General features: G+C 38.6%; 1 non-coding gene across 1 annotated transcript; it reads left to right on the forward strand.

Moving 5' to 3' along the window:
* The first annotated feature begins 13,334 nt into the window (after positions 1–13,334).
* TRNAC-GCA (transfer RNA cysteine (anticodon GCA)) lies at positions 13,335–13,406 on the forward strand. The gene has a single exon. It is a non-coding gene; the product is annotated as a tRNA-Cys (tRNA).
* Positions 13,407–14,696: the final 1,290 nt, after the last annotated feature.

Raw genomic sequence — 14,696 nt, forward strand, 5'->3', positions numbered from 1 at the left:
AGTGTTAGTCCCTCAGTCATGTCCAACTCTTTCCAATCCCATGGACTGACTGTAGCCCACCAGGCTCTTCTGTCCATGGGATTTTTCAGGCAAGAATGGGTTGCTATTTCCTTATCCAGGGGATCTTCCTGACCCAGGGATCGAACCCATGTCTCCTACATTGTAGGCAGATTCTTTACTGTCTGAGCCATCATGGAAGCCCAAAATTAACTGAAGAACTAAAAGACAATCAAGAATGTTTGTAATAGGTATAGTGTGGGTGTGTGCTGAGTCACTTAAGTTATGTCTGACTCTTTGCAACCTTATGGGCTGTAGCCCACCAGGCTCCTCTGTCCATGGGATTCTCCAGGCAAGAATACTGGAGGGGATTGCCATGCCCTCCTCCAGGTGTTCTTCCCAACCCAGGGATCAAACCCACATCTCTTAGTCTCCTTCTGTGGGACACAGGTTCTTTACTGTTAGCACCATCTGTGAAACCACAGAGTTTATGCCAAATGTGTACATAGCACATAAAGAGTGTTGTTCACATATAGAGAACATACCAAAATATTTCATTCAAGGATTAAGTGGGGAAATTTTGCAAAGAGAGAGAGGACAGAGAGTTAAAGATTCACCTTTCACCCTAAGAATAAGGTAATGTGAGATTCTAATACAAATATGGTTGACCAAGACACTGGAATTGGTATTATATGACAAATATAGCTCAAGTGGGGAATATACATTCTTCCTGTTTACCATATCATCACCCATTCCCAAGGATTGCTCAAGGCATCACAACAAACTTTGAAAAGATAACAACACTAAGTCTGGGAGAGCCAAAACTGGTATCTTAATTTGTTTACCTCATTTCTTCCCATCTCATTCACTCTTTCACAATGTGGCTTCTCTCCCCACCACATCATGGAAGCCAATTCATTCAGGTTCACAAGTGAGCTCCATCTTGCCAGATCCAGTGGTTACCTCTGTGTCCTCAAGCTTGGTATCCTCTGAGTGACACAACACAACTGATCTCTTTCTTCTTGAACTAACTTCCTTTCTCGGTTTCAGGGACATCACACTTTGCCTGATTGGTTCCTCCTTTGCCAACTGATCTCCAAATCTTTATAAGCCCCAGATACCTCTTCTCTGTCTTTCCTTGATGGACTCATGCAGTCTCGTAGCTTTAAATACCATTGATATTCAATATGCCCAAACTGTATCTTCTGCTGCTATGACATATTCCCTGGAAAGTCAGGCAGACTGCTCTAGAAATTCCTCTGAATTAGTGACTTAGACCAAAGACTCATAGACCCCCTCCCTCCACAAAATCCAGTTCTGTATCTGACTTTCTCATTTTTTTCCCCTGGTTCATGCCACCAGCACCCTCACCACCAACCTCTCCTAGCAGATCTCTCTGCTCTTGCCCCTTTCTAATTTCCACTCAGAAGTCAGAGTGATCTTTAAACCGTAAATCAGATAATGTTATTACCCCCATTTAAAAGCCCCTCAGGACTTCCCATTGTTCTTAAAATCCAAGCTCCTAAGCATCACTGAAAAGAGCATCTGCCTTCCTAAACTCATCTCATGAAACATTTCCCCACCTCACCATGTTCCAACCACTCTAGCCTTCTTTATATTCCTCAGCCACATCAATTCTCTAAACTAGCCACCTATTCCAAACTAGCTCCTATTGCATTCTCTCTCATTACCCTGCTTATTTCAGTACTTCAACAACCTGAACTGTCTAATGTACATGTTGGTTTCCTCATTTATTATTTGTCTCTTTCACTATAAGAGCAGAAGCTATAGAGTTACTGCTGTAACTTTAGTATCCAGCCCTGATAGCTTAATGAAGTGATTCTCAGTAAGAAACTGTTAAATGAATGATTCAAAATAAGTAGCAATTTGAACACAATAAGATTGGAAGAAATGTGTCTCCTTGGCCACCTGAATCTTATACCAGTACTGTCTTTTGACTAAGATTTGAAATCTGCTGAAATCTCATGAGGGAGAGAACTCTGAACTGCTGTCAGGCAGTGGTGATCCAAATAAAAGTTTAAATATAACTATTCTGGTGTGGAGGAGGGTCATCAGAGAAAAGAGTATAGAGGCAGAAAATTGTTGATATGTGCCACTGGGGCTCAGAGAAGCCAGAGCGGGTGAGGCATGGAAATCTCAAAGTAAAAGTTTTAGAACCACCACTCTTGGCTTTCACTTCCCAGCCCACAATAACCACCAAAGTGCAGTCTTTCTATTTCCAGGGTTCTATTTCTAGGCTGTAAGAATGGAGCAAATTTTAGAGTATTACAGACTTTCACAGGAAAAAGAAAAGATTACCTAAAAATATTTTCACCTTTGCCAAGAACTGCTTCCAAACACAAACCTTAGCTTGTCACACCTGCCCCATTTCCCCCCTTTTCCCTTCTTCACTACTACCTCTTCCCTCATTGTACCAGACACATCTGGTACCACAAGAATTAGCTAACATGTCCCAAGTAATTTGAGCTCTTCAAGCGGAAACAGTTCCAGAAATAAAAATAAAGTGCTAAACAGTTACAAGTCGTTTCTACCAGAATTATTGTTGAGATTTTCTATTTTTCTATTTTTAAGTTTTCACCCTTATGTTTTATGGAAGAGAATGCCAAAGCATGTGATATTTCACCATATGACTCATTCTCGAATAAGGGACACAAAGCTAGTATTACCTGGAGCCACATTTTCTATTTTCTCTTGAAAATATGCACCAACCTAAAAGAAGAACAAAAACTTCTTCTCTGTCCAAAGAGTCTTACAAGTTAGATTCAAACTCTCTTTGGCATACAGGTTTTAGGTATTACATTTCCATTTCCTTTCAGCTAACGTGTACTAAGGACCTACTGTGTGCCGGGTTTAGTGTTAAATGCCTTTATACTCACTTTATTAAATCTTCATAACCATCCTCTGAGGGATATTATCGCCCTATTTCAGAGGTGGAAAATTTGAAAATTAAACTATAAGTAATGACCATGTTTATAAAGGCCATGGAAGATAGGTAGATAGATAGATAGACAAATAAAGACTATGGCAATTGTGTGCTTACAATATGTAGCGGGCAGAATAATTGCCCCTCCCCAAATGTCCTCATATTAATCCCCCAAATTCTGAAAGTGTTGCCTCAGTAGTAAAAGAGATTTTGCATGCTTGACTAATAAAAGATATCCTGTATCATGCAGGTGATCCCAATATATTCATAATAGTCCTCATATAAAAGTGAAGTAGGTGAGTTTATCAAGAAGGAGTTGTGATGATAGAAGCAGAGATGTTGGTGATACAATTGCTGAAGGAAGCCACAAACCAAGGAATGCAGAAAGCCTCTAGAAGCTGGAAAAGGCATGAAACAGATTAAACCTCCAGAAGGAATGCAGCCATGTGAACACCTAGATTTTATCACTTGAGACTCATTCTAGACTTCTGACATCCAGAAATCTAAGTGAATAATTATGTGTTTGAAGCCACCAAGTTTTAGGTTATTTGTTGCAGCAGCAATAAGAAAAGGATACACTGTACATTCTTTCAATATCTAACACATGTTCCTATATGTTTAACTATGGGACTGTAGGGTCCACGTGTCCTGATCATTTCCACATCTTCAGTATCTGTCACAGTACCATCTGCCATTCTTTGTGCTGGTGGTGGTTCCTAATGATAATTCAGATCCTACAGAAAACCCAACAGCAATCCAAACCGTACCTGGCATCATTCATTTTCACAGCAACGGAAGGAAATTATGATTTAAATCAAATTAGCTGTTTTCTTTATTCACCTGTGTAAATATTTCTACTCCTTTTTCCAAAATGGATTTCCAAAATAGCTTTCATTTTTTTTTAAATATCATATTATTTAACTGGAATTAGAAACTGATGGAGAGATGTCAGCAGGCCTTCCTCAAGGCTTGTCCAAATCCCTCCTCAGATTAAGCTACATCATGAGAAGGCTATTTGCTTGGCCTACCTTCCCCTAACTCTACAACTGTCTTTATAGAATATTTTAACAGTAAACACAGGCTTTCAGTGAGAGCTAAGGAAGAGATAATTTTTTAATACTATTTTTTTGTATTTTTATTTATTTTTTTTCCATTTATTTTTATTAGTTGGAGGCTAATTAGTTTACAATATTGTAGTGGTTTTTGCCATACATTGACATGAATCAGCCATGTGTTTAAACAAATCTTCTAATGATACTAAAAACACTTTAACACAAAGAACCCAGTGATAAATTTCTCTCAGGTGTCCTCATAAAGATATTGGTAGTTCCTCTGGAGAAGCTGAATTAGTTCTAACTAGAGAAAATGCAAGTTTGAAAGTCTATTGGGTTTCTCTCTCTTTTTTTTCTCCCCTAGCCACCAGGAGACACAGAGCTAAATTTGGTATACAGAATCTATAGGTTCTTACAGCAAGGAGTTCTTGTTAGAGTTCTTCTCCTTTACTTATTTCAAAAATTCTCTTTTTATCCTGTCATCATTTTATAATATTACCTAGCCTGTCTCAAACCAGTTTTTGAAGGTTGGAAGAATATAAATGAGTCAATATAAATATATTACACCACATTCTAACATTAACATTTATTACTGTTTTTAATGAACATGCGAGTTATTTGAAAGCCATGTTGCTCACATGCCATGAAAGAATGAACTAACAAATCCTCAGACACATCCAGGCTGGAGAGATATGGAGGGGACACATTTAACAAGATCCTAGGGATAAGCACAGAGTAAATGACTTCTACACAGTAGGAAAGACTTTGTGAGGTAACACTCAACATAGAATATGTCCATTTTCTAATGAAAACCCGGATGGGCTAAAAGTATTTGTGGAGAACTGTGGAGATCTAATAAAAACAAATGGCTTGAAGCAGAAATTAAGTACTCTTTAAGTTGTGAACTTTGAACAATTCCAACAGGGGCTGAGAGGTCACTAGAGTTTAATACCATGCCTAGTATAAGGTACTGACCAGTCCGTGATATCATTAGACACAATAGACAAGAAAAAGAGTAATTAACCAGTTCTGTAAGAGAAGACCAGCAACCAGGCAGGAAGAAGTCTGAGACATAGAATTGGTCATCCCTATGTAAAGCCTTTACCAACCCCTGAGACAGGACAAACTGGGAGGTAACCTCAGAACCAAATCAAACTTAGATTTGAATTTGGCACCCAATTCATTTCAGTCCAAGAAATATTCATTTCATACCTCTTTAGTGCTAAATACTGCACTAGGCACTTAGAAATAAAATGATGAATCATATGTGGCTTGGTCCAAAAGAAAACAAAACTCACATTCTAGTGAGGAAGACAGACATATGAACAAATGGAAGGCTGCATGAGAGTTACAGCTAGAATATGTGTGTGTGCATGCTCAGTCACTCAATCATGTCTGATTCTTTGAGACCCCATGGAGTGTATCCCAGCAGTCTCCTCTGTCCGTGGGATTTTCCCAACAAGAACACTGGAGCAGGTTGCCAGTTCCTCCTCCAGGGATCTTCCCAACCCAGGGATTGAACCCATGTCTCTTGCGCCTCCTGCATTAGCAGGCAGGTTCTTTACTACTGAGCCACCTGGGAAGCCCCTATAGCATGAGTAGTATGTATGAAATAAGAGGCCAAACAGAGAAGGGAGTCTGAGGAAGGATATAAAATAGAACATGGGTTGTGAAAAAAGAAGCCATTTTTCAGGCAGTGAAGGGACAAAAGAGAATGCCAGGGAGAGGACAAAATATCAGAAAAGCCATAGAAGTGTAAAATAGTATGTCTGCTTTAGGGAAAAAATGCAAAAACAAAGGTGGGAATGGGTAGAAATTAGGACATATTAAAGAAAAGAAATGACAACCCACTCCAGTACTCTTGCCTGGAAAATTCCATGGACGGAGGAGCCTGGTAGGCTACAGTCCATGGGGTCGCAGAGTCGGACACAACTGAGTGACTTCACTTCACTTCAAAGGTTTCTGAGGAGAGAAAGCATGATCAGATTTTTACTCTTAAAAGTTTCCTCTGGAGCAATAGCTGCCTAGTTGTTTCAAACCAACAACCCTGCTGACAACAATTAGAAAAGCTTGAACAAATGATTTAAAAAAAAAAAAAAAAACCTTAGCTTGAATGAATCAAAGAACTACCAAGGCAGTGAGAATTTTCAGAATCAAATTTCAGAAGAAGACAGAAGCCAAGACTCTCAAGACAGACATTTCAGAATACTTTTCCCATCGAGATGATTGCCAACTACAAAAGTGAAAGCAGCAGCTGAGAGGCTGAAAAGCTAAGCATAACGGAGCATAAAGGGACACAAATCGGAGTTCAGACTGCTTAAGAGAAGACACTCTGTGAATATTTCAAGCCATCAAGACCACAAAGGACTATGTTCTAAGAGGAAAGGTGAACTAGAAATAAAACAGTCCTCAGAACGATTAAAGCACAGCTCTAAGTCATCTCAGTTTCAGACTGGTAAAAGGTGATCATCCCCAAACCTAGTTACCTAACAAATGAAAAAATAAATCCACTCTGGAGAAAGTTTGTGTTATAGAGCATCAAAACAGCTATCAAAGTTTGAGTGCAAATATCTGGCACTCAGTCAAAAATAATCAGACATTTAAGGAGATGAGATGTAACCAAAAACCAGAATTTTTAAAAAGACAATAGGAAAAGACCCACAGCAAATCCATAGAATGGAATTATAAAACCTAGATTTTTTTAAAATGGCCCTGATAATATGTTCAAAAAACTAAATTACAAGTGGAGAATTTTATCAAAGAACTGGAAACTAGATATAAGACACTGTACTACACTGTTCATAAATTGGACTGACTACGTTAAAGTTAAGAGCTTCTACATCATTAAAAGAGTGAAAAGAAATCCACATGCCAGGAAAAAATACTGTTCAACACATAGAAATGGTAAAGGATTTATACCCACAGCATATATTTTAAAGAAGAAGAAACAAGGAAGAAAAAGGGTGGGGGGGGAAGGGTGTTGGAGAAAGAGGGAGAGAAAGAAAGATTACCTCTTTTTAAATTTAATTATTTATTTTAATTGGAGGATAATTACTTTACAATATTGTGATGGTTTTTGCCATACATCACCATGAATCGGCCATAGGTATGCACGTGTCCCCACCATCCTCTCCCCCTCTCCCACCTCCCTCCTCACTGTGTCCCTCTAGGTTGTCCCAGAGCACCTGCTTTGGGTTTCCTGCGTCATACATCAGATTCCTGCTGGCTATCTATTTTACATATGGTAATGTATATGTCTCTCCTGGCATATCAATAACCACAGATATGCAGATAACACCACCCTTATGGCAGAAAGTGAAGAACTAAAGAGCTTCTTGATGAAAGTGAAAGAGGACAGTGGAAAAAGTTGGCTTAAGACTCAACATTCAGAAAACTAAGATCATGGCATCCAGTTCCTTTACTTTGGCAAATAGATGGGGAAACAGTGACTTTATTGTTTTGGGCTCCAAAATCACTGCAGATGGTGACTGCAGCCATGAAATTAAAAGACACTTGCTCCTTGGAAGAAAAGCTATCACCAACCTAGACAGCATATTAAAAAGCAGAGATATTACTTTGCCAACAAAGGTCTGTCTAGTCCAAGCTATGGTTTTTTCAGTAGTCATGTATGGATATGAGAGTTGGACTATACAGAAAGCTGAGTGCCAAAGAATTGATGCTTTTGAACTGTGGTGTTGGAGAAGACTCTGGAGAGTTCCTTGGACTGCAAGGAGATCCAACCAGTCCATCTTAAAGGAGATCAGTCCTGAATATTCATTGGAAGGCCTGATGCTGAAGTTGAAACTCCAATACTTTGGCCACCTGATGTGAAGAACTGACTCATTTGAAAAGACCCTGATGCTGGGCAAGATTGAAGGCAGGAGGAGAAGGGGACAACAGAGGATGAGATGGTTGGATGGCATCACTGACTCAATGGACTTGAGTTTGAGTAAACTCCAGGAGTTGGTGATGGACGGGGAGGCCTGGCATGCTGCAGTCCATGGGGTTGCAAAGAGTTGGACATGATTGAACGACTGAACTGAATGTATATGTTTCAATGCTATTTTCTCTTAAATCATCCCACCCTCTCCTCCCACTGAGTCCAAAATTCTGTTCTTTATGCCTGTGTCTCATTTGCTGCCCTGCCTGTAGGATCATTGGTATTATCTTTCTAAATTCCATATATATGCGTTAATATATGGTATTTGTCTTTCTCTTTCTGACTTACTTCACTCTGTATAATAGGCTCTAGTTTCATCCACCTCATTAGAACTGACTCAAATGAGTTCCTTTCTATAGCTGAATAATATTCCATTGTATATATGTACCACAACTTACTTATCCATTCATCTACTGATGTATATCTAGGTTGCTTCCATGTCCTAGCTATTGTAAATAGTGCTGTAATGAACATTGGGCTACACATGTCTCTTTCAATTCTAGTTTCCTCAGTGGGAAACTAGTTTCCTCTAGTGGGATTGCTGAGTCATATCGCAGTTCTATTCCCAGTTTTTTAAGGAGTTTCCACACTGTTCTCCATAGTGGCTGTACCAGTTTGCATTCCCACCAACAGTGTAAGAGGGTTCCTTTTTCTCCACACCCTCTCCAGCTTTTATTGTTTGTAGACATTTTGATGATGGCCATTCTGACCAGTGTGAGATGATACCTTATTGTGGTTTGATTTGCATTTCTCTAATAATGAGTGATGTTGAGCATCTTTTCTTGTGTTTGTTAGCCATCTGTATGTCTTCTTTGGAGAAATGTCTGTTTAGTTCTTTTGCCCACTTTTTGACTGGGTTGTTCATTTTTCTAGTATTGAACTACATGAGCTGCTTGTATATTTTGGAGAGAAAGACTACTATAAATCCATTTTAAAAAGACAATCCAATGGAAAATGGGCCATAAAATTTTAAATGCACATTTCCAAGAAAGTGAAAAGTGAAGTCACTCAGTTGTGCCCGACTCTGTGACCCCATGGCCTGTAGTCTACCAGGCTTCTCCGTCCATGGGATTTTCCAGGCAAGAATACTGGAGCGGGTTACCATTTCCTTCTCCAGGAGATCTTACCCGACCCAGGGATTGAACCCAGGTCTCCTGCATTGTAGGCAGACGCTTTACCATCTGAGCCACCAGTGGATATTTAAATAATCAGGAGACATAAAAATGTACTGAATCATATTGATCACCATGAAAATGCAAATTAAAATCACAATGGGATATGACTCCATGCCTCATAAAAGGGCTAAAATTTGACAGATTAATAATATCAAGTATTGGCAAGGATGTGAGTAACTGAAACTCTCATGCAATGCTTTTGAGAGTATAAATTGGTACAAGCACTATGGGAAAGTGGTACCTGCAGTTGCTGAACATAAGTATCCCCTACAACCCAGAACTTTCACTTTTAGGTACATAACCCAAAAAAGTGAGCATATAGGTGCATGAAAAAACATCTCAAGAACATTACAGCAGCAATGTTTTTAATAATCCCAAACTGAAAACAATCCAAGTATTCAATGTGAAAAGGATAAGTGAATTGTGGTTCACTCATACAGTAGAATGCTGTATAGCAACAGAAAATTAATCATCTATATCTTACATCTACACACACTGACATGGATGAATCTCACATACATATGTTGAGTGAAAGAAACCAGATAAAATATGCATTCTTCAGTTCCATTTTCTTAAAGTTCAAAAACAGGCAAAGCAAATATATGGTTTTAAAAGTTAGGATGTGAGCTACCTTGACTGGCAATTTGCATGAAGAGCCCTTTTAGGCTGTGGGTAAAGTCTATTTCTGGATATAGCTGGTGATTACACATGGATCTGTTTACTCTGAAAATTCATCAAGCTGTGTACTTATGATTTGTGCACTTTTTAAAATGTTATATTTTAATTTTAAAAGTTAATTTCAAGAATTACATTTCCAAGCACAGTAGCAATAAGATTAAAATAATCAACAAGTTTAGGACATTCTTGGAATTTAAAGAAGTATAAGAGGTGTCAATATTAGCATTTAATGCATAAATAAATCACTGCTTTTATGCATTTTTGCTTTCTTTTCTTTATTGATTTATGAATTTAATTTCACCTCAAGTGCTAAAGCAATTTTAAGATAGCTCCATGTTCTCAAATTTGCACCCAGGATGTTGAGCGTGACGGCATATTAAAAACCCACAAATAGTGGATCTGTCTAAACTTGTTGGAGTTCTGAGTTTAAAGCAATTTTCTCAGAAGCCAAGCTTAAAATATTTAAGAAAGCTATTTCAACAACCCTAGGTTTGAAATTTAGATTAGGAGTGTTGAAGCACAAAATTAAAAAGTAAATAATAAATCTTTTAGACTTCTGATTCAAGATAATTGAGTGAACACAGATATTTTACCTCTCCTTCTTACAAAAACCATTGAAGAAGAAATATAAAAATAATCATTCCACAGTCTATTGGGAGTCTGTGATGGGTGTCAGCAATAGATCAGAAAAGAAAGAAATACCTGGCAGTTATAAATTCAATTGGATCAGACTGACAGTCATACCCAAAAAGCTGGGAAGCAGAGAAAATCCTAACCTTTTACAGTACAGGAAAAAGGGAAGATTTTTCAAGGAGACTTTTCCCAGTAAAAGTTCAGTAAAACCACAGAGTTAGAGGCAGTGGGCCCAAGAGCAGTTGGCAGTGGGCATTCAGCTAAGGATAATGGCTGGGGGGAGATTGAGTTCATTTTATTCCTCTGTTCGTCTGTCACTGTTGGTCCATGAAAGGTCCAGCTCTAGTATATTTTTTTATTTTATTCATTTTTTTTGTTTATTTGGCCACACTGTGCAGCTTGTGGGATCTTAGTTCCCCAACCAGGGACTGAACTCTGGGCCCATGGCAGTGAAAGCACGGAGTCTTAACAACTGGACCGCCAAGGAATTTTCTATTGTATTTTATTTATTTAGCTTCATTCCTCACTCTCATTTACATACCCTGCTTAATTTTTACCCATTCAGCACTATGTTTTAAAGATATCCATGTGACTGTGTACAAATGGTCAGATGCTTCCAATTATGACACAGAATTCCATGAGTTGCACCCTTGACATTTTCTTAACTCATTTCTTCAGTGGTCAGTCAGTTCAGTCGCTCAGTCATGTACGACTGTTTTCAACCCCATGGAAGGCCCTGCAGCATGCCAGGCCTTCCTGTCCATCACCAACTCCTAGAGCTTGCTCAAACTCTTGTCTATTGAGTCGGTGATGCCATCCAACCATCTCATCCTCTGTTGTCTCCTTCTCCTCCTGCCTTCAATCTTGCCCAGCATCAGGGTCTTTTCAAATGAGTCAGTTCTTTGTGTCCGGTGGTCAAAATATTGGAGTTTCAGCTTCAGCATCAGTGAAGCTGAATGAATGAATGAATATTCAATTCCAATGAATGAATATTCAATTCCAATGAATATTCAGGACTGATCTCCTTTAGGATGGACTGGTTGGCTCTCCGTGCAATCCAAGGGACTCTCCAGAGTCTTCTCCAACACCACAGTTCAAAAGCATCAATTCTTTGGCACTCAGCTTTCTGTATAGTCCAACTCTCATATCCATACCTGACTACTGGAAAAACCATAGCTTTGACAAGACGGATCTTTGTTGGCAAAGTAATGTCTCTGCTTTTTAATACGCTGTCTAGGTTGGTCATAGCTTTTCTTCCAAGGAGCAAGTGTCTTTTAATTTCATGGTTGCAGTCACCATCTGCAGTGATTTTGAAACCCAAAACAATAAAATCTCTCATTGTTTCCCCATTTATTTGCCATGAAGTGATGGGACCAGATGCCATGATCTTAGTTTTCTGAATGTTGAGTTTTAAGCCAACTTTTTCCATTTCTTCTTTCATTTTCATCAAGAGATTCTTTAGTTCTTCTTCGCTTTCTGCCATAAGGGTGGTGTCATCTGCATATCTGAGGTTACTGATATTTCTCCTGGCAATCTTGATTCCAGCTTGTACTTCAGCCAGCCTGGCATTTCACATGATGTACTCTGCATGTAAGTTAAATAAGCAGAGTGACAACATACAGTGTTGATGTACTTGTTTCCCAATTTGGAACCAGTCTGTTGTTCCATCTCCAGTTCTAACTGTTGCTTCCTGACCTGCATACAGGTTTCTCAGACAGCAGGTCAGGTGGTCTGGTATTCCCATCTCTTTAAGAATTTTCCACAGTTTATTGTGATCCACACAGTCAAAGGCTTTGGTGTAGTCAATAAAGCAAAAGTAGATATTTTTCTGGAACTCTCTTGTTTTTTCAATGATCCAGGGGATGTTGGCAGTTTGATGTCTGGTTCCTCTGCCTTTTCTAAATCCAGGTTGAACATCTGAAAGTTCACAGTTCACGTACTATTGAAACCTGGCTTGGAGAAATTTGAGCATTATTTTGTTAGTGTGTGAGATGAGTGCAATTGTGTGGTAGTTTGAAGATTCTTTGGCATTGCCTTTCTTTGGGATTGGAATGAAAACTGACCTTTTCCAGTCTGTGGCCACTGCTGAGTTTTCCAGCTTTGCTGGCATATTGAGTGCCAGAGGTACACATCTGGATTGCCCCTACTCCCCACTACTACACATAACATGTGATGTGTGTGTGTGCTCAGTTGCTCAGTCATGTCTGACTCTTTGTGACCCCGTGGACTGCAGCCCACCAGACTCCTCTATCCATGGGATTTCCCAGGCAAGAATACTGCAGTAGATTTGCCATTTCCTCCTCGAGGGCCTCTTCCCCACCCAGGGATCATACCCACATCTGCATTGGCAGGTGGTTTCTTTGCCACTGAGCCACCTGGGAAGCCATAATATGTGATGAGCATCTTTGAATATGGCCACCTTACAGACCTCTAGGAGAATTCTCTGAGATATATAACCAAAAGTGAAATTTCTGGGTTATAATGTATACAGATGTTCTTAATTTGGCTAAAACATGCCATATTGCTCTCCAGAATGGTTGCAATAGTCTCCACCCCCACAATCCCTCCAGCAATGTATGATGATTCCTGTTTCCCCACAGGCTTAGTTAGTGTTCTCACCCTTCAGATGTTTGCCAGCCTGATAAGAGCAAAATGATATCCCTTGTTTTATTTTGCATTTCTCTGATTACTAAAGATTTAGAGCATATCTTCATATACTTGATGTAGTCATTTGCTTTCTTCTTCTATGAATTGCTACTTCTTTTTCTTTTGTTCATTTTTCTACTAGAGTATCATTTTCTTATTTATTTGATGGAGTTTCTTGTTAGTTAGACATTGGAAGTATTTTCTCCCAGTTTATCATCTGACTGCTTACTTTGTCCATATTTTCTTTATTGGAGAGGAATTATGCAGCTTCCCGGGTGGCTCAGTTGGTAAAGAATCTGCCTGCAATGCAGGAGACCCAGGTTCAATCCCTGGATTGGGAAAATCCCCTGAAGAAGGAAATGGCAACCCACTCCAGCCTGAGAAATCCCATAGACACACGAGCCTGGTGGTCTATAGTCCAGAGGATCATAAGAGTTGGACATGACTTAGCAACTAAATTACCACCACCCTTAATTTTTACATAGTCAAGTTCCTATTTTTCTTTTTTCTTTTCTTTTTCTTTGCTTTGGAGCTTTATTTAAGAGTCTCATTCCCTTTGGCCACAAACAAATATCCAGCATTATCTTCTATTAATTTTATAACTTTATCTTTCACATTTAATTCTTTCATGCATCTGGAAACCACTTTTGAACACGGTTATTAAGTAGAATCCCAGTTTTCTTTTTCTCCATAAAGTGAGTTAGTTTACTCAATACCATCTGCTAAACAATCCATCCTTTCACATTGATTTCTAGTGCTACTTTGATCACATATTAAATTCTCATATATACAAGGTCTGTCTCTGAGTTCTCTGTTCCATTCCATTGATCTGTTTGTTCTTACACCAGTACCAGATATGTTTTTCTTATTGTGGCTTTGTGCTGTATCTTAATATCTGAATAGATTAAATCCCCTCTTAGTTCTTCCTTTTAAAAATTTATTTAGGTATTAGCAGAAGGTTATTCTTCCATAGTAAATTTAAAATAAAGTTTTTGAGTGCCTCAAAAATCCAGATTAATTCTGGATTTGAGTTACATCTAGTAATAATGACTACAAACAATTATTTCACATCAATTAAAAAATTGATTTCAATTAACTTGGAGGTGACAGAATATTTTAATAAAATCTAGTCATTCAATCTAAGATCATGGAATGTCTCCTCATTTATTCTGATCTTCTTTTCTATCCTTTAATAGAACTTTAAAACTTTTTCCCACATAGGTGTTGTATATTTGAGGTTATGTTCGTTCTTGTATGCGTTAGAGCAGAAATCAGAAAAATTTTTTTTCTGTAAAGGGACAGATAGTAAATATGTTAGGCTTTGCAGGTCATACAGTCTCTGTTCAAACTCAGCTCTGTCATTGTTCCATGAAAGCAGACATAGACTGTTGTATCTGTGCTTCAAAAAAAATTTATTTACAAAAACAGGTTGTTGGCTGGATTATCCCAAAAGTCATAATTTGTCAACAGCAACTTTGTAGGTATTTATTTTTTGGTTGGTTGGTTGCATATTTTTTGTATTTTATGTTTGAGTTTTGTTTTTGCTTTTTTGCTTTCTTTCTTTCTTCTTCCTTTGCTATTATAGGGCTTCCCTGGTGGCTCAGATGGTAAAGAATCTCCCTGCAATGAGG

Source organism: Dama dama, chromosome X (assembly GCF_033118175.1).
Source record: "Dama dama isolate Ldn47 chromosome X, ASM3311817v1, whole genome shotgun sequence".
NCBI classification, from domain to species: domain Eukaryota; kingdom Metazoa; phylum Chordata; class Mammalia; order Artiodactyla; family Cervidae; genus Dama; species Dama dama.